The sequence below is a fragment of the Rhipicephalus sanguineus genome, unplaced genomic scaffold (genome assembly GCF_013339695.2).
Source record: "Rhipicephalus sanguineus isolate Rsan-2018 unplaced genomic scaffold, BIME_Rsan_1.4 Seq579, whole genome shotgun sequence".
NCBI classification, from domain to species: domain Eukaryota; kingdom Metazoa; phylum Arthropoda; class Arachnida; order Ixodida; family Ixodidae; genus Rhipicephalus; species Rhipicephalus sanguineus.
The window spans coordinates 33,788-52,559 of NW_023615550.1; the positions used below are offsets into that span (position 1 = coordinate 33,788).

Consider the following 18,772-nt stretch of genomic DNA (forward strand, 5'->3'; position numbering starts at 1 on the left):
ATTGCCGTCGTTCTGTTTACGGAACAGCGTTCTTTACAAAAGAAACTTCTCGTCAATTGGACCTCCCTATTTGCTCGTCATTCCTGCAACCCTTCGTACTGAGGTGCTTCAAGCATGTCACAACGAGGTGACTTCTGGTCACTTAGGCTACACGCGCACATTGGCAAGAGTTCGGCAAGGATACTACTGGCCAAGGCTTACCACAGCCGTGAAGCACCACATTCGTACTTGCCTCGACTGCCAGCGACGCAAGTCGCCTCCGACGAAACCAGCCGGCCTGCTGCAACCTGTCCAAGTCCCACGAACACCATTTGCCCAGATCGGAATGGATATTTTGGGTCCACTTCCTACTTCTACTGCAGGGAACCGCTGGGTTATCGTCGCAACGGATTATCTGACCCGGTACGCCGAAACAAAGGCAATCCAAAGAAGCACAGCGGCAGAAGTCGCGAGATTTTTCATAGAGAATGTTGTACTGCGACATGGTGCCCCAGCCGTCGTGATTACAGACCGCGGAACCGCATTTACGGCAGCTCTGTTAGACCATGTCTTGATGTTAAGTGGCACGACTCATCGTAAGACAACTGCCTACCACCCGCAAAAACGGATTAACAGAGCGCTTAAACAAGACTATTGAAGACATGCTTTCGATGTACGTGGATGCCCAACATAAAAATTGGGACGAAATCTTACCCTATATCACGTTCGCGTACAATACAGCTAAACAAGAAACGACTCGCATGACTCCATTCAGCCTTGTTCACGGACGGGAGGTACGGACGATGTTGGATGCGATGTTACTACACGAATGGGACGACATTGACACGGACGCCGACGTGTTTACTCAACGGGCGGAAGAAGCTAGGCAGCTCGCACGATTACGGATCCGCCAGCAACAAGACTACGATGCAGGCCGCTATAATGCCGACCGAAGAATAGTAACCTACGCAACCGGCGACCGAGTGTGGGTTTGGACGCCCATACGGAAACGTGGACTGTCTGAGAAACTGTTAAGGCGATACTTCGGGCCATATCGTGTATCGCGACAGCTGAGTGACGTAACCTACGAGGTCGTCCCCGACAGTCCCTATTGCACAAGGCGTCGCCAGCACCGGCCTGAACTTGTGCATGTGGTACGCATGAAACCGTATGTCACCGACTGACTGTGCACTTTCATAAAACGGTGGTTCTGGTTTAGCATCGGGGCGATGCTCTGTTAAGGAGAGCAAGTGACACGTGTATAAACATAAACGACGATGACGATGGCGAGGTTTCACAGACTCCGGCTAGTGGGACAGTAGCTTTCGGTGTGAAAGACGAGGAAGCCGTTTTTCTGTTCAGCTGATTTGAACACGCTGCTTCTCTGTCGCAAGTTGTCCTTCTTGTTTGTTCGCGTTGCACCGCGACAATATTGATTTCTGCTCTAATTCGTATGTCTCTACTCCAATATATTTCTATGTAATCTTGTTTATGGCTTGATTATTATTTTTATTCTTGTATTTCTGTGTGTGTAATACACTGAACTACCTGTTTTGTTTATACTCTAGTAATCATGTTGCCTCTACAATTATCGTTATGTAATATCATACCGTGTTACTCATTCTGTGTTAAATAAATAATTACATCAGAAATGGTCCAGAATGCTGCTTAGCCTAAAAGCTTTAGTGAATCGGCCAGACATGGACTTTGTGTACTTGTGTATGCTTTAGTTTCGTCGGTTTATCTTTGTTGCAACAAAAAGCCTAAGAATTTCAGCAGATAGGCACGCTTTAAAGCATTTGACAAGCTTTAGGTGTAATGTAAACCCGCCACGGTCGGAAATGCCAATGGAGGTTAAATTGCTGGGGCCTGTGTACTTAGATTCAGGTGCATGCATGGGCATTGGCATGGGGGTGCAAAAGGAGCATTGCCTCCCTCAAGCCACTCTAGTACTTACCCCTACCCAAGCTACACCAGCAACACCCCCCCCCCCCCCCGACTAAGATTCTATACAGGTTTGCACCCCCCTAGACAAAATGCTGCCGATGCCCTTGGGTGCATGTTTAAGAACACCAGATGGTCAAAATTTCCAGAGGCCTCCACTACGGTGTGTCTCATAATCATATCGTAGTTTTATGATAAAACCCCAGATATTATTATTACGCCTTAGGTGCCATCCAGTGCTGTTACATAACCCATAATTTAGTTTAATTATCAATTAGTGATCTTGTGGGTGTTATGTAAAATATCTTTGTCGAAATGACGCTTCATTACCTGCATTCCATGCAGCATTCTTCAGTCACAGACAGTTATTCTTGAGCACCTACAGTTAACAGTTTATTAGCAATAACCAAGATAATTCTGTTGCCAAACACTTTCTGCAATGGAAGATTTTATTTACATACATTGATCTCAGAAACAAGATATAGGAATACATTTGTAAGCAACACTAAAGGATCACTTGGCTACAAAAAATACTTTCTTATCAAGCCAATTAAAAATAACCACCACTCGATTACACATAAAGTTAACGCTTGTCAGTGTTCGTGAATTGACTTGATTCAATATTGCTCGAGCATTGGCTAGCGACATGACTGCAATGCTCATGAGCATCATCTGGAACAAAAGACAATTTGCCACCAATTTGAAAATGCCATCCCTTACCAGGCCTGTAGCCAGGAAATTTTTTTATTTTCGGGGGGGGGGGGGGGGGGCACTTGCTGAAGGCCTGAAACAACCCATTTTTATTAGTCATTTTCGGGTAAAATACACAACCAACAGAATATGGGGGCGGGGGGGGGGGGTTTCGCCTGTCTCTTACGCGATAAGCACTTCATTTGTGCCCCAAGGACGTCGCAGCACTTTTTTACAGGGGGGGCATAACGGCGGTGGGGGGAGGGGGGGGGGGCATTTACTGCTCGCTCTAGTCACTGATGATGGGGCGCAAATTCTGCCCTATACATTGCCTTAATAGGGGGAGGTGCGCTGCGATGAACATTCGACCCCCCTCCCCCCCACCCCCCAAAGGGGAATCCTGCGCACGCCTCATGTGACAAAAAAGAAGAGAATAAAAAATAGAAAGAAGGACTTGCAAAAAAGATAAGATAATTTGATTGAGGCTTATAGTATACTTGTCCCGTGTGGTTCTCTGTCTTCGTCGCGCTACCAGCTATGCACCCGCGGAACACTGGTGTGGCTACTCAACTAGTTAAAAACACCAAGTAAGCTTTCTGGTTAGTGAAGGCAGCACTTTACGACCTTTACTAACTGCTGGCTAGTAAAAAAATTTCGCGAAGGTAGTAAAATACGCTCGAAACTAGTGAATGCAAGCATTTACTAACCATTTACTAACTTTTTTTCTAAGAGTGTAAGATCTAGAATCCAACTAGACTTGAGGAAGGAACGGCAGAAACTGATACGCAAGAAGCCGATTAATGAACTAGCTCTGAGAGGGAAAGTACAGGAATGCAGAGTTTCACCTCAGAGTAGGTACGCGGCTTTAACCGAGGAAACCGACCTTAGCGTTGACGCAATGAATCATAATATGACTAGTATCATTAAGGAGTGTGCAGTGGAAGTCGGGGGTACAGTCGTTCGACTGGACACCGGTAAGCTATCCCATGAGACGAAAAAACCATTAAGAAACGTCAAGACATGAAAACCTCAAATGCAACAGACAAAATAGAGCTGGCGGAGCTTTCGAAGTTAATCAATAGGCGTAAAGTAGCCGACATAAGAAAGTATATTATGGAGAGAATTGAGCATGCACAAAAGAACGGAAGAAGCCTCAAAGCTATGAAGACAAAACTGTGCATAGGCAAAAATCAGATGTATCCATTAATGGACAAGGAAGGCAAGGTCACAACCAATAGGATAGAATAGCTGAGGTAGCGGAAGAGTTCTACAGAGATCTGTACAGCAGCCGAGACAGTCAGCATGATAACGTTAGAAGCAGTAATAGCCCAGAGAAATCTGACATACCACCAGTATTGATAGGAGAAGTAAATATAGCCCTAAAGGGAATGCAAAGAGGCAAAATAACATCAGACCTGTTGAAAGACGGTGGAGAGATTATGTTAGAAAAACTGGCCACCCTGTATATGAAGTGTCCCTCGACGGGGAGGATACCAGAATCTTGGAAGAATGCCAACATCATCTTGATCCATAAGAAAGGGGACATCAAGGACCAGAAAAATTACAGGCCCATCAGCTTACTGTCCGTTGTCTACAAGCTATTTACAAAAGTAATTGCGAACAGAATTATTAAGACATTAGAGTTCAATCAACCAAAGGACCAGGCAGGATTTCGTACAGGCTTCTCAACAATAGACATTTTCACACTATCAATCAGGTGATAGAGAAATGCGCGGAATACAACCAACCCCTATACATAGCCTTCATAGATTACGAGAAGGCATTTGATTCGGTGGAGACATCAGCAGTCAAGCAGGCACTGCGGAATCAGGGCATCGACGAAGCCTATATAAACATAATGGAAGAAATCTACAGCGGATCCACAGCCACTATAGTCCTCCATAAAGAAAGCGACAGAATCCCATAAAGAAGGGCGTACGGCAGGGACACACGATCTCTCCAATGCTATTCAACGCGTGCTTGCAGGAGCTTTTCAGGGCCCTAGATTGGGAAGAATTAGGGATAAGAGTTAATGGAGAGTATCTCAGTAACCTGCGATTCGCTGATGACAATGCATTGATGAGTAACGCGGGAGACGAATTACAGCTCATTATTACTGAACTGGATATGGAAAGTAGAAGAATAGCTCTGAAAATTAATATGCATAAAACTAAAGTAATATGGAACAATCTTGGCCGAGAACAGCGCTTTGCGATAGGGGGTGAGACACTGGAAATTGTAAACGAGTACGTCTACTTAGGACAGGTAGTAACCGCGGGCCGAACCATGAGAGTGAAATAACCAGAAGAATAAGGATGGGATGGGCTCATTCGCCAAGCATTATCAAATCATGATGGTAGTCTACCACTATACCTCAAGAGGAAGGTATATAACCAACTGCCTCTTACCGTACTTACCTACGGAGCAGAAACCTGGAGACCTTACAAAGAGGGTTCAACTTAAATTGAGGACGGGCAGCGAGCGATGGAAAGATGATAGGTGTAACCTTAAGAGACGGACAGAGAGCAGAGTGAAAAAATCCGTAAAACAGGGGGTGGATTGCTCGAGCCACGTTTTCGACAAGTGGGACTTGTCTTCTTCAGGCTGGAACTGATTTCCTTAGCTATCGTGTGTATATGCTTCGTGCCCTCTCCAAAGAGGGGAAGAAGGGTGTGGGGGGGGAGAGGCCACTGCGACGATTGGGGAGTATAGGAACGGAAAAAAAAAAAAAAGGGGGGGGGGAGGACGGGAGGGTGTACGTTTCACGAATGATTGTCAATGGAAGCCGTGGCATTTTAACAATAGTAGGTTCGAAAGCTTAGAAGAAGGGATAACTCTCATTCGTTTTCATTGTGTATGTACCCTATCGATATGGTTACATACACAACGAAAACGAATGAGAGTTAATCCCTCTTCTAAGCTTTCGAACCTACTATTGTTAAAAGCCACGTGCCTTCCATTGACAATCATTCAGTGAAACGTACACCCTCCCGTCCTCCCCCCCCCCCTTTTTTTTTTTCCGTCCCTATGAATCACCCAATCGTCGCAGTGGCCTCTCCCCCCCCCCCCCCCCCCTTCTCCCCTCTTTTGGAGAGGGCACGAAGCATATACACACGATAGCTAAGGAAATCCGTTCCAGCCTTGAAGAAGACAAGTCCACTTGTCGAAACGTTGGCTCGAGCATCCACCCCCTGTTTTACGGATTTTTTTCATCGCCGCTTCCATCTTCCACTTCCTGCCGTTTTTTTGGAAGAGAGCAGAGTGGGTCAGGGCACAAACGGGGGGTTAAGGATATCATAGTTGAATCAAGAAGAAAATGGATATCGGGCCGGGCACGTAGCACGTCGGCCAGGATGGATAACCCGGTGGTCATTAAGGGCAACTGACTGGATTCGAAAAGATGGCAAACGCATGAGGGGGAGACAGAAAATTAGGTGGGAAGATGAGATGAAGAAGTTTGTAGGTATAGCGTGGCAGCAGAAAGCACAGGACCGGGTTGATTGGCGGAACATGGGAGAGGCCTCTGCCCTGCAGTGGGAGTACACAGGCTGATGATGATGATGCTGATAAGGATAATGGTGGTGATGATGATGATGAAGCTCAAATGAAGTACATTGTGTTGCACGTATGAGGATGGATGGTCGGAAGTGCCACCGCCTCCTGGACGTCCCCGTTGCCTTCATGGCTGCACAGGTAAGAGAAGACACAATTAGTAAAGCATCTAGACACACTATCGCTATGCAGTGTCAATAATAACAGCCACATTATAGAAATGGTTGTGTGACCCGATAAGCCACAAAGAAGTAATTCAGGGGCCCATTTTCTCCTTATACAAATAGGGTGTCTCGATGCGCGCTCCCCTCCACCGCCGTGTGCACCGATTAACGTGCACCGATAGAGCACTGGTACGCGGTATTAATCGGATCACCTTTATCGAAACCCAGCGCGCGGATGGGTCCTCAGGATCGGCACTCGAGCGCCACGACCACCCAGCCAATACATTCCAGCCGCTTTTATTGCTTCGTTGTAGGTTCAAACGTCATTTATACTTTTTTTTTCTGTGAGATAGTCCAAAATATACTACAAAACGTACCATGTATGGTACATTTTATGTTTAGCTTGAGTACACTATGTTGAGTTTAGATTGAGTAAAGCACGTACAGGCTGTTTCACACTTAGCGGAAGTCTCGGAGCGCATGGCATCGCGATGCGGCGAGCGCTGCAGTCGCGTGCCGGCAGCAGCTCGCGGCGTGCGCAGACGCTCGACATCAGCCAGTGTTGAACCGCGTTGTCTGCTACTGCGGCGCGCGCTGCCGCATTGCCGGGAAGCCCGCGGATTTCAACGTTACTGCTGGAAACTGCGCCGATATTTTGCACTAAACGTAGTGCGACACCAACCTCTCAGCCTTTATTGGCGATAACGGGGTTCTAGAAACATTACTTGGCACCATAGTTTGTTTGCTCTTTCGAAACGCTGTCGTACTGAATGCGTGCGCGCACGTATATTACTTCACTGTGTGTGCTACCGCAACACGCTGCGACGAAAAAGGCATCAGAATAGAGTCTTTTAGCAAGTTACGGAAATGCGGTACGCAAATACGGTAAGGCAGTACGGTACCGCTCCTCCTTTCCCGGTCGTTGAGCGGCCAAAGCACAACCAGTGGGAAAGGAGGAACGCTACCGTACTGCCTTACCGTATTTGCGCTCATTCTGGAGGGCAGTGAGCGTAAAGTGCCAGCGATGTATTCAGTCGCAGCATGTCTCATTCGTGGACGATGGGGGCTTGGCGGTGATTTGGCGCTCTTTAAACTGCTTAAAATAGAACAGCAATCTTGAAAAGCCAGTATGTAATGTAATCTTCCTTCGGTCACTGGTGAAACGGCGCGGCTCTCTGCAGACACACGCAAGTTTACAGGATACGGATTGATCTGAATAAAGTTGGGGCTCTCCTGTCTTACCTCATTCCAGTGGACGGTGCAGTACTGCGTTGTTCGCCTTGTTCGCCAAGCCTGTATGCCAGAAAAAGAGTGACTGAATGTGATTGAATTGTTTTTTATAAACTACACTAAAAAAAAAAGCATAGCAGAGACGACAGGGCGGTCTCTTAAAGCGGTCAATAGGATTCTGCAAGCCTACAAGAAAGAAGGACAGATCAGGGATGCGCCTCGCGGACGTCCACCAAGAGCCACAACGGAGGATGATGACTTGTGTATTCTTGCGACTGCTGAGGGTGCCCCCCGTGCGTCGCTTCAAGAACTTCGACAAAGCCTACAGGTGAGGGCTTCAACGTCTGCTGTGAGTCGGCGGCTAAATGAAGCCGGCCTAAGGAGTAGATCAGCTGCCCAAAAGCCCTTGCTTATGGCCACAAACAAAGCAAAGCGGCTCGATTTTGCGCAACGACACCAATGCTGGACTGTGGAGCAATGGAAGAGCGTTGTCCTCAGCGATCAATGTATCTTTACTACCACTGGCGACCAGCGAGAACGAGTTTGGCGCACTGTAAGGACACGGTAAGTTATTCTCTAGAATCATTTGCGATTCATCCATACTATAAAGATACTAGTTCGTAATATGTGGGTTGCCATGCCTCGCACGCGGGTTCAGCCTAATTATTTTTGCTTCGGGGAGAAGAATAATTTTTCAAGTATTGCTCCATTTAAGAATAAAATAATGCAACTATATTTGGCAACATGTTTGCTTAATAAATGAGTCAGTGCACCGCGATGAGACAATTTTTTCCTGTGAGTATTGAAGTTAACCGTGGGGCGTTTAAACCTTCCCACCCATTGCAAAAAGCTCAGGAATAATTATTCGTCGTCATAAGTCACAGCATCAGGAAAGTGCACATGCCTTCCAGAAGCGTAGTGGGTACATCGTTTCTCGGCAGAATGATGAACATTGGCATATTGGGTACTTCCCTACTTGAGAAAATTATGATTTTTCGTGTAGAGGGTACCTTGGAACTGTACTCGTAGTAGTCCCAAGAGAGTTTGCAAAGGGCTCTAGAAACACCGCTCCTCCAGCTTTCGCTTTGATTCTGCTATGTGTTCCGCGCAGGCATGATGTTCTTTAGACAATCTGATTACCTAATGTAAATATCGGTACTCCATATATGCTTCTTTCTTTGTCCCACGTACATGCCGTGGTACCTCCAGCGATTCACCGCGAGCGGACGCACTGGTGTGAGTGTGTGGGCTTGGTGTCTGTGTTCGGTCGCACTAGCGTGTGTGTTCGGACGCACTGGTGTGAGTGTTCGGACGCACTGGTATGAGTGTTCGGACGCACTGGTGTGAGTGTTCGGCAAAGATGGCCTTGGCCCACTGATATGCCTCGAAGGCAAGTTCACCGCTGAAAGGTAAAGGGCAATCAAAGACGACGTACTGATTCCGTACATTCTTGACGGCCCGTTCCCGGAAGGCGACTACAGCTTAAGAGTTGATGCCTGGGCAAGTTGGAATTGGTTATAAATGTTCAAAACGGGCGGCGCAAAAACAAGGGACAAAGGAAAGACTACACACCACAGAGCGCCTTCTCACAACTAACTTTATTAGAAAGAACACACACTATTTAAACCTTCACCAAGTACCACGTGCTCCTACATCATTGATAGCCGACAGGATACATAGACATGTGTTGCTCTAAAGATTAGAAACGGTTACGAAACGATGATCACTTGCACACATTTTTTTTCCTTTGATGAAACGATTGAGGATACAAATTTCATCGTCATGCAGAGCGATTGATGGCATGCTTAAACATAGATTGCCTTTTTTGTAATGTTAATGTTAAAAAAATGTGTACATGTGAAACGGCCTGTACGTTGATTATCGTTGCAAATTATTTGATTTTGCGGCCGTATTCTGCTAAGCAAAGTGCTTAGACAGTTATTCTGCATTTTGTTTTGGTTTCTTTTACCTTACTACAAATCTGCAGATGGGTAAAAAATCATCGAATGCATATCAGAATATTTGGTGCTTCGCATATGGTTTCTATGGCATTAAATCGTGACACTCGCGAAGATATAAACTATGAAATGCTGTATAGCATGTTTTACGTAGGAATATTTTGTAAAGTGGTCATTATTTTAAACCTGGCATCGATCTCGTTAAAATGAAGCGGCCACGCGGCTTCTGAACAATGAGAAAACAAATTGCATTCAATAAATAGCAATTTCAGATGTGATAGCTTGTTTTTGTCGTCGGGATCTTTAAAAGACTTCATAAATAACAAAAAGCGCAGTTCGTGGAAAGACGGAAGCTTGAAGGGATGAAAAAATATCGAGGACGCTTGAGCTTCCCCTTCAAGAGTAGAACGCGATAGCCTAATCGGGCCCCGTGCACATCGCCTTCTCAATTGCTAGCCTGCCTTCGGTTCTTGGCGCATGCCTCAACTGTGCCGTAAGGAAACGAAGAACTGTGCGCGTAACATTGGCCGTTTCAAAGTATCCTAGGTACTTTGATTTGAATATGATTCAGGATTGCAGTTTGGCATACAGACTGAGGAAAAAGGTTAAAGATTACCTTTTGCTTAGCTGTTGACACTCCTCATACGATATGCAGCTTCCCTTGCAGTCTTGATATCGTTTAGTATTTGCTTTAGTTCTTTTTTTTCCATTTCTTGTATACTGTTTCCGTTACATCGATTAGCATTATTGCTTGTAAAAATATTTCCTTGTTATGCATTACTATACTATGTATAAAACCTAACCATCTTACTTTCGTATATTTGATTGCCTCTTGGATACATTTTGATCTTTTCTTGTTTCTGTATTGTTACATTATGTTTACGTGGTTTTCCACCCCCGAGCAATGTATGAGTAGGGGGGGGGGGGCTTTGTGGGGCATTTGCATCTGCCTTTAGCCCCTTCATCCCAGACAACGTCCGTGTAAATGAATTCAAATTCAGAAAAGAAAATTGAAATTCTTCTACAACTGGATATCAACACGTTTTCCAGCGAATCCTTGTGTCTCTGGCACGCCTGCACACTGCATTTAGTCTTTTTGATTAAATTTCTGTATCAGTGTTTAGAAGGAAATTCAGGGTGAACATATTGCCTGTCTAGGATGTGATGCCTTTAAATGTTTTCTTCACATGATATGAGCCTCACCGCTTGTATACAGAAGTTATTACCACACTGAACATGCTCTTTAGTGCAGTTCGGAACATCTTCCCTCATTCGGTGAGCGGTTCGTGCAATGAGACACGCGACACCCGATCAGTGTGCCCCAAAAAACGCCGTGCACGCATCTCTCTCAACCAGCCGCAACGAGGCGTTGGGAGCTCAATGGCGGCCGCCGGCCGAAACGGCACTTCCCCTACTGGGTGTTATTTCATGGTTTTTAGTCGACGCGTAGTAATTATGCACCGGAGCAAAAATTTATTATTGTTGAAAAACAAGTCGCCGCCATAGGTGAACACACCACCTAAGCATACGAACATGACATACCAACAACCACATACAGTAGCACTCCATTGTTCAAAAAGCGCAAAAAGACGAAGGCACGAGAAGGAGGACTACGCAGGACTACACAGGACACAGGTCTTCGTCTTTATGCGCTGTTTAAACACTGAAGTTAAACCAACTAGCCCAATTTTGCACACTGTTACAGTAGCACCCAAACTGATCCCACATATTTCTAGCGAGGCTTTGTCTTACGGGAATCTAAGGGACCATTGAAATGCCGTAGCCTAGTGGGAACGTGGTGTAACATTGGGTTAAACGAGGTAGATCAAGGGGCATACCTGTTGGTAACGTGGTATCGGGCACGGTGACCCACCAGCTGCGCGTAGTAAGTCGGCGCGGGTACCGAAACTGAGCGCGTGGAGCGCAAGTACGTGTGGCACAGCTGGTAGGTGAGATTGTGCAGCTCATCTGGAGAGAGGCAGTTGTCGTCCCACAGCATGCGGTAGTACGATGGGCGGCTCGTCCCCTGCGTCACAACAAGCGGTTTAGCAACGTGAAAGCAACGATATACGTTTGCTTTACTACAACATATATTCTAAGGAGAAAGCCCTAGATGGCTTATCTGACGCGAAAAGTGACCGTCGGCGGAAAGAAGTGTTAATTTTAAGGGCTCGTTTTCTTTGTTATACACAATATTATTGAGCACTAACAGACAATAATGCCAAGGAAAGTATAGGGGATGTTTTTAGTAAATGTAAGGTAAATGTGAAGAAAGAAAAGTGGACGGAAAGATAGCTTGCCGTGGGCAGGGACCGAACCTGCGACCTTCGAATAACGCGTCCGATGCTGTACCAACTGAGCTACCGCGGCGGCCATCCCCCCGTCCACTTTATAGAATTATATATATATGCGTGCGTGTGTGTGTGTGTGTGTGTGTGGAGAGAGAGCTATGCACAGCGAAAATTGCCATCGTTTCATTAGAGAGTTTTAGTTTAGCGGGCTTAGCGGAATAGCGGGATCGAAATGCGCATGCGCAGTACTCTAAGCGACCCGTAGCGTTTACCGTACGCATGCTATTTTTCAGATTTAGTGTTACCGTGTTTGCGTGGTTAACGTAAGGTCTCTTCAATTTGGCTGCACCTGCGGCACCAGTTCAACGGGTGCAGCACCGTCCTCCTCGTTTTGCTGGTGCCGCGCGCGCCCGCTCCACCGGTTCCCTCGTTTTGTCAAGGTGAAAGTATTCTAGCCCACCATAGTGCAAGCGTAGTTCTGCACGAGTTCTCTGCCGGCCTGCACTCGCTCAAGAGGAGGTGCAAAGAAGTGCAGCATGGCGTGCGCCCCTTCCTCCTCCCAAGCTTGGAGCAGACGACGCTGCGTGTTGTTGTCAGCTGACTCCGACGGGCAATCTTAGCCACGTCTTTTCGGCAGCTATTAAGGCGGATATTTTTACATGTCTCGTGAGTAGAAAAGTTCACCGTACTTGACGGCAATATGAATGGTACACAAAAAAAAAGTAATAAAGATGTGGCACGACTCGTGAGCTGCGCTCTCAGTTCGCCTTTGCGAAATCGTGAAAAACTTTTGAGTTTAAAAATGTATTCATCATGCGAGCGTGCGTATACATGTGTCTTAATGGTCTACAAGAATTGCACATTCGTTCTATAGTCTAGCGTGAAAAAAAGTGACGGCGTCGGTAAAATTCTTTGAGCACAAATTTGCGAGCATACACTTTCCTGGATAACTGAACTGAACTTTCGCGTTAAGCCGTCTTAGCGTCGGTCAAAGGACCCTAGATATTTTCGTTTTTTCTTGTTGTATGGCCTCGCACCAGGGGCGTAGCCAGAAATTTTTTTTCGGGGCGGGGGGGGGGGGGGGCACCTTTTTGATCTGAAGTGCGGGTCGGGCAGGCAGATGTGATCGAGTGTCATTTTGAGCTCGTATGCCATGGCCAAAGAAATTTCGGGGGGGGGGGGGGGCACGGGCCCGGTGTGCCTACCCCCCCCCCCCTGGCTACGCCCCTGCCTCGCACGCACTTTAATAGAAGGTCGAAACCAGCGAAATTTCTATTGAACCAGTAAAACGTCTCTCTAGATAGTCTGAACAGTCTCTTCAAATCACACTGATAGAACCTGCCGACGACATTCTCGTACCCGGGAACAGGAGTTACATCTTCACGTACCAACATATGCTGGCGACCAAAGCACATACACCGTCAAAATCATCCTCGGAGTCGTTGTGGTTGTGAGGGTCGCCGTTGTCGGAATCGTCGTCGCTGCAGAGTCGAGCAGATCCATACGGCAGCTACGAAGAGTGCCGCCGCGGCAGTGTTTTTGGTAAACAACACCAGCGATACACGCCGCGTCGACTGTTCGACCAACACTGCCTGCAACTGCATCTTCGTTTTGGTGGCAGCCGCCGCGTGGTAGTGTCAGTAGTGTCGCGGCTGCACCGGCACTTGCTGAACCGTGCTTCTAGAGTGCCTCGATGTCCCCCTCGCCCGAGTGCCGCCCTCGATGTCCTCCTCCGTATAACTGCGCGGAAGCGGCTCGTCATGAAGTACCGACTCGTCGGACTGCCGTGTGCGACCCTACAGGACTTGCTCCATCCCACCGGCCACGTGCACCGTCGCCGATCAGCCCTTGCGGCCCTACTCGCTTTTCTCGAGGATGCCGGCCTATACTCCGCGACAACTTTTCTTGGCACCACTGTGGAAGCTACAGAGCCAATGTGCCTGCATGCGCGCGCGCCATGAAATAGTACTTATATTTATTTTCTAATTCGAAAAGTTACCTAGCTAGAATAAATAAAGATTTCCTCATTATAAAAAGAGAACGAGTATGGGAAGCCATTCGTGAAAAAAAATGTTATTGTAAACTTCCAGTTTTTTTCTGTCTTTATTTTTTGGACAGCACCACGTTTTCCTCACGCCTGCACCACATTTTCCTCACGCCTGCTCTCTCAGAGTCTCAGTAAACATGGCGTCCGCGATGCCCCCTGAACCGTTGGCCTGAACCGTGTGCGGCCGCAAACTCGCCGTTTCGTTCTCCGAAGAAGCTGTACTCTAAATGTGACAGAAAGTGGCTATCAAACCAGACCACGCAAGTTATCTGCAATGTCATCACTGGAGTGAGGCGCCGTCAGCGTGACTTGTCTGCAAATGCAGTGTGCCGGACTGTCACCGAGCTCACCGGAGTGAGTGAGCGAACGTATCAAGGCTGAAGCTCTGCGGGCCCCACTTGCCTCCCCGAAGCGCAAGAAATTGAATTTCTCGGGCCAAACTGAGAAGAGCATCACCGGCAAGACGCGGCTGCTGCGCTATTACACGTGTGCGTTGGCAGCATTGCGGCGCAAAGTGCACAGCTACTTCATGCGCAATGAAATACCTACGGCCGAGAAACTACGCTCTGTGAAAGTGTGTGACCAGCGAAACTTGATAAAATAATCTGCGTCAGTCTCTTTTTCATTAAGCGTGAGCTCTCTTTAAATCTAAACCCAATTCAGCGGCATCATGGTACTTGCATTCCGATTTATTCGAATACAATGCGAGCTTTTCTCCAAATTTTTGCTACTAAAGTCGCCTCTCGCGTTGCAATCGTCGTGATCGCGTTACAATCCAGCAAACGCCGCATTCAGGTTGCGGTGTGCGCTTGGTGGCGTTCATCATATTCCCATGTGTCTTATTTTGTTGTCTTCGGGCTTCACCCGCAAAGACTGTTTGGAATGCTCCGCGCAGACCGCGATGCGATGTTCCAGAAGCGCCACGATTGTTTTAGATCTTTCTGTTAAGATTGCGCGCGGTACGCTAATAGTCAGAGATTACGTGGCCACCAGCTATAGCACTGGAACATTCGATAGAACATGTATAAAAGCCGACACGCTTTACGACTTGTCAGAATTATTGACGGACGACGCTCTGACTGACTCGTTTCCCGCCCACAAGTTCGGCCAAATAAAGAGTTTCATCTTCGACACACCCACTGCTGCCTTCGTCAACGTAACAACCCTGTGACAATATACAGTACAGTAGGTAGATGCATCTACGCACACTGATGTTCCCATTCTGCATGTAGACATGGTGCTAAACGCTCTAGCGATGCGAGCATGCGAAACCGAAACTGGAACTGAAATCGGCTGCAAGATGCCGAACTACTTGCGTAGTAACACAAATGTGCGGATGCCCCGCCTCCGTAGCCTTCGCTCCAATACCAAGATAAGTTGTCGCCGAGTATAGTCGAACGAATTTTCTAGCCGCTCACCACGGTGACTCGGACGCCCGTTCTCCTGCCCCCCCCCCCCCTCACCTTTTTTTTCCCACTCATACCTTTCTTTTTTTCTTTTTTTTCTTCTTTTACCATCTCTTTCACTCTCACTGTCCCCTCAATCCCCGGTCCCCCGTGAGTGTATCGGTTGAGGTGTCCTCACTTGAGAGACAGTTATCGTGCACTCTACACCCAATTTTCATTTTCATTTCCTTCTTCCTTTTAAGAATCACCCCCCCCCCTCCGTAGAGAGTGGAGACATCCTTTGAAGTCCTGAGCTCCTGTCGCCAAAACCAGTTTTCGTAGTGCTGTCCGCCATTTTCACGCCGAGCGCGCTTGTCGAGACGCGGCTACAACGTGGCGGTAGTTGGCAGGAATTTGATGCGGGCTTAACTACGGCGTTCTTTGAGCGCTTTCACGCGAAATGCCTGGCTCCTTTATGCAGTGGCGTAGCCGAGAGGGGGGGGGGGGCACACCGTGCTCGTGCCCCCCTCCACCCCCCCCCCCCCCAAGAATTATCTCCTCATGGGATACAGAACACAAATGACACAAAAGGTCCCCCCCCCCCCCGCCCGGAAAAACATTTCTGCCTACGTCACTGGCTGTGTGCCACTGTGCTCAAACCACTCGAGCAATGGTTGGCGACTGTTCAACTTACCGAAGGACCCAAAAGAGAACTGTCTCGGTGGCTAAGATCAATCGCGACAATTGGCAGCCTACAAACACTTCGTCCCTGTGAATTGTGAGTATTACGCAATTCCCTCAAAATATTTCTGTATTCTGCAATATTTTTGTAGCACGAGGGTGGTGACTGAAAGATCTGCCCTCATACATCGCGTTCGGGAGGATGTTTCTTGATGAGATACAGCGTACGAAGTAATTTACAAGTTACGGTAACTCTTAGCTGTGAGTGTAAAGCATTCAGAAAACAAATCCCATTGTAAAGTTCTACGCGTGTCTGTACCAGTTTTAGAAATAGAGTTCGGAATCCTAATTCGTACTCAGCGCACGCAAACTTGCACGTGACGTGGAAGACTACCGAAGCTGTTTCTTTTCGTAGGCTGGGACGGCATGCTGCGCGCTGTCTCTCTAGTTATGGTAATGTGTTGCCGGTTGGACCGAGAGCGTATTTTCGATGAAATCACCCCTGAAGGTTGTGACTGCATACCTAAACAAGGTTCCGCGGCCGAACTTGGCAGGATGCTGTCAGCGACACAAGAAGCTGTGGAAAAGCTGCTAATTCCAAACTCCGCGAGGCTGAGGCTGCGCGTGCACCTGCGTCAAGTCGCGGCGAAGGAAGCTAATAGGTACGGGTATGCAAGCAAGACATGTGCAGGAGTGAGCCTGCAGTGAACACTGAAATCGTGTGTTGGTGTATTAGGCACAACTGATACATTTTCGTTTCTATGTAATGTATATTCTGCTTTTTTTTTCTTCGGTTGTCAAGTAGAGCCGGAGAGGGACATGGCTATTTTATGTGTTGAAATTTATTAATTGTCATTTTGCTAGCTTATTATCTTTTGCCTCAGGAGTTCTGCCAAATACGTGTGACAATTAAATGATAATAGATAAAGATATGCAATTGGATCAAAATACTGACAGCAATCACGTATTCATTGGTCATTTATTAATTGGTTACCTTTACTGTAGACATTTCCTCAAGTAACTTTATCATCATTGCTGCATAATGACTGTTTTGAACCAGCACAGCTTCGCCGAGCAAATCTTCCTGAAGAGCGGAAATGCCAAGTAATATACGGAGATTCGAACCTCAATTACCCATTGCTCTACACTAAAGCCTAAGCAACGCGTTATTTTACACCCGCAGAGCAAGATCAGCCGGTGTCAAACGACCCGTTTCCGTTTTAATGTAAAGAAACTATCACGCCAACAAGCGGTCACAGGGCGTTTAAAGATGGTTTCAGGCAGCAGCATATCATCGCGTGAAGCGGCGAATTTCATAGTGCTGTTAGACAGTAAACTATCAAAAATAAGATTTTAAACCACATAACACATTGATGCATTTCCGGAGTATTATAGTCTACGCAAAGCCTCCGTACAGCCTGCGAACCGCTCACACACGCGCCGTCAATGCGCCCCTAGATCGGAGCCGGCGTGAAAATGGCGGACCGCTTCGGAAAAAGGAAACTGCTTTGGAAGAAGGTCCTACACAGGCTTCATGTCGGGAAGGAACCACATTAGCACATGCATATAGTGTGGTAGAAGAGTAAAATAAGCACCAAGCGTCGCACAACGCGAATTCTGTAACGAGGCATCACACAATGCGAATTGCGCAACGAGTAGGTTGTGAAATGCTTCCAACCCATTACAAAGATCACTGCCATAATTCTTCGTCGTCATCAGCACAGCATCAACAAAGTGCGCATAATGACTTACATGCGTTTAGCAGGTACCACAGATCTGTAAAATGACGAAAATGGCACAGTGCCTGCTGCCCTACATCTCAAAAATTAGAATGATTTAGAGCGTAGTGGGTTCCTCGCAAGTGCACTGTATTGGTTGCCAAGGAAGCCTTTAAGCGCAGATCCATTTCCTCGGGGTCTCAGTAAAATTACAATGCTTTATAGCATAGTGGGTTCCTCGCAAGTGCACTTGGATTGGTTGGCAAGGAAGCCCATGAGCGCATGATCTGTTTCCTCGGGTCTCAGTAAAGTTATTCCCCCCCCCCCGTATCTCTCCCACGTCAACGTATGTTATACAGCATGACGGGAGAGGGAAATAGCGAGCGGGCGTCACCCAATGCAAATTACATAACTGGTGGGCCGTTTAAAGCTTCCAACCCATTACAAATGGCTGAGCCATAATTCTTCATCGTCACAAAGTGCACTAATGCCTTCAGACGTGTAGTTGCTCGCCTCGCTTCTCTGCAGAATGACGAATAATGGCTTAGTAGGTGCTTCCCAACTTCACAAAAATTGTGATTTATGGCGTAGTGGGTACCTTTCTAGTCTAGTTGTATTGTAGCCCCAACAGAGCTTGCAACGGGCTCTAGAAACGCCGCTCTTCCAGCTTTCGCTGTGACTGTGCTGCGGTTTCAGCGCAGGCCTGGCGTTTTTTTGGTTTGGAAAGCCTCACAGATCTCCCTTTTAGTCTTGTCCTTGTGACGGAATAAAACTGTGGTGCCTGTGAAATCCGCGGAGCACCCGCAGTCCCTGCAATGCATGCCAAGGTGTGTCGAAAATGTAGGACCTTTAACTGTGTTCTTCTCCCTTTGTCCCCGTTGTAAGTGCGCGCTATCCTGTGACGATGAATGCATACCAACTCGCCCAGTTTTCTGCTTTGTTATGTGCTGAAGTTCTAATGTCGCACGCACGTTCCCGCCATGTCAAGCAAACAGGAGAAAATCCATTAAAGAGACTATTTAGGCCAACACCACCTACAGACAAGTCGATTTCATAATATCTGGCATCGGCTGGCTAGCTAGCGCATAGTAACTTAAAGGACCCCTGACAGCAAAATTTTTGTTGGTGACTTT

At 47.1% G+C, this 18,772-nt stretch overlaps 1 pseudogene; it reads right to left on the minus strand.

The window, feature by feature from the left end:
- Positions 1-6,213: 6,213 nt before the first annotated feature.
- The window catches only part of LOC119377839 (protein argonaute-2-like), a 71,138-nt pseudogene continuing 58,579 nt past the window's right edge, over positions 6,214-18,772 (minus strand).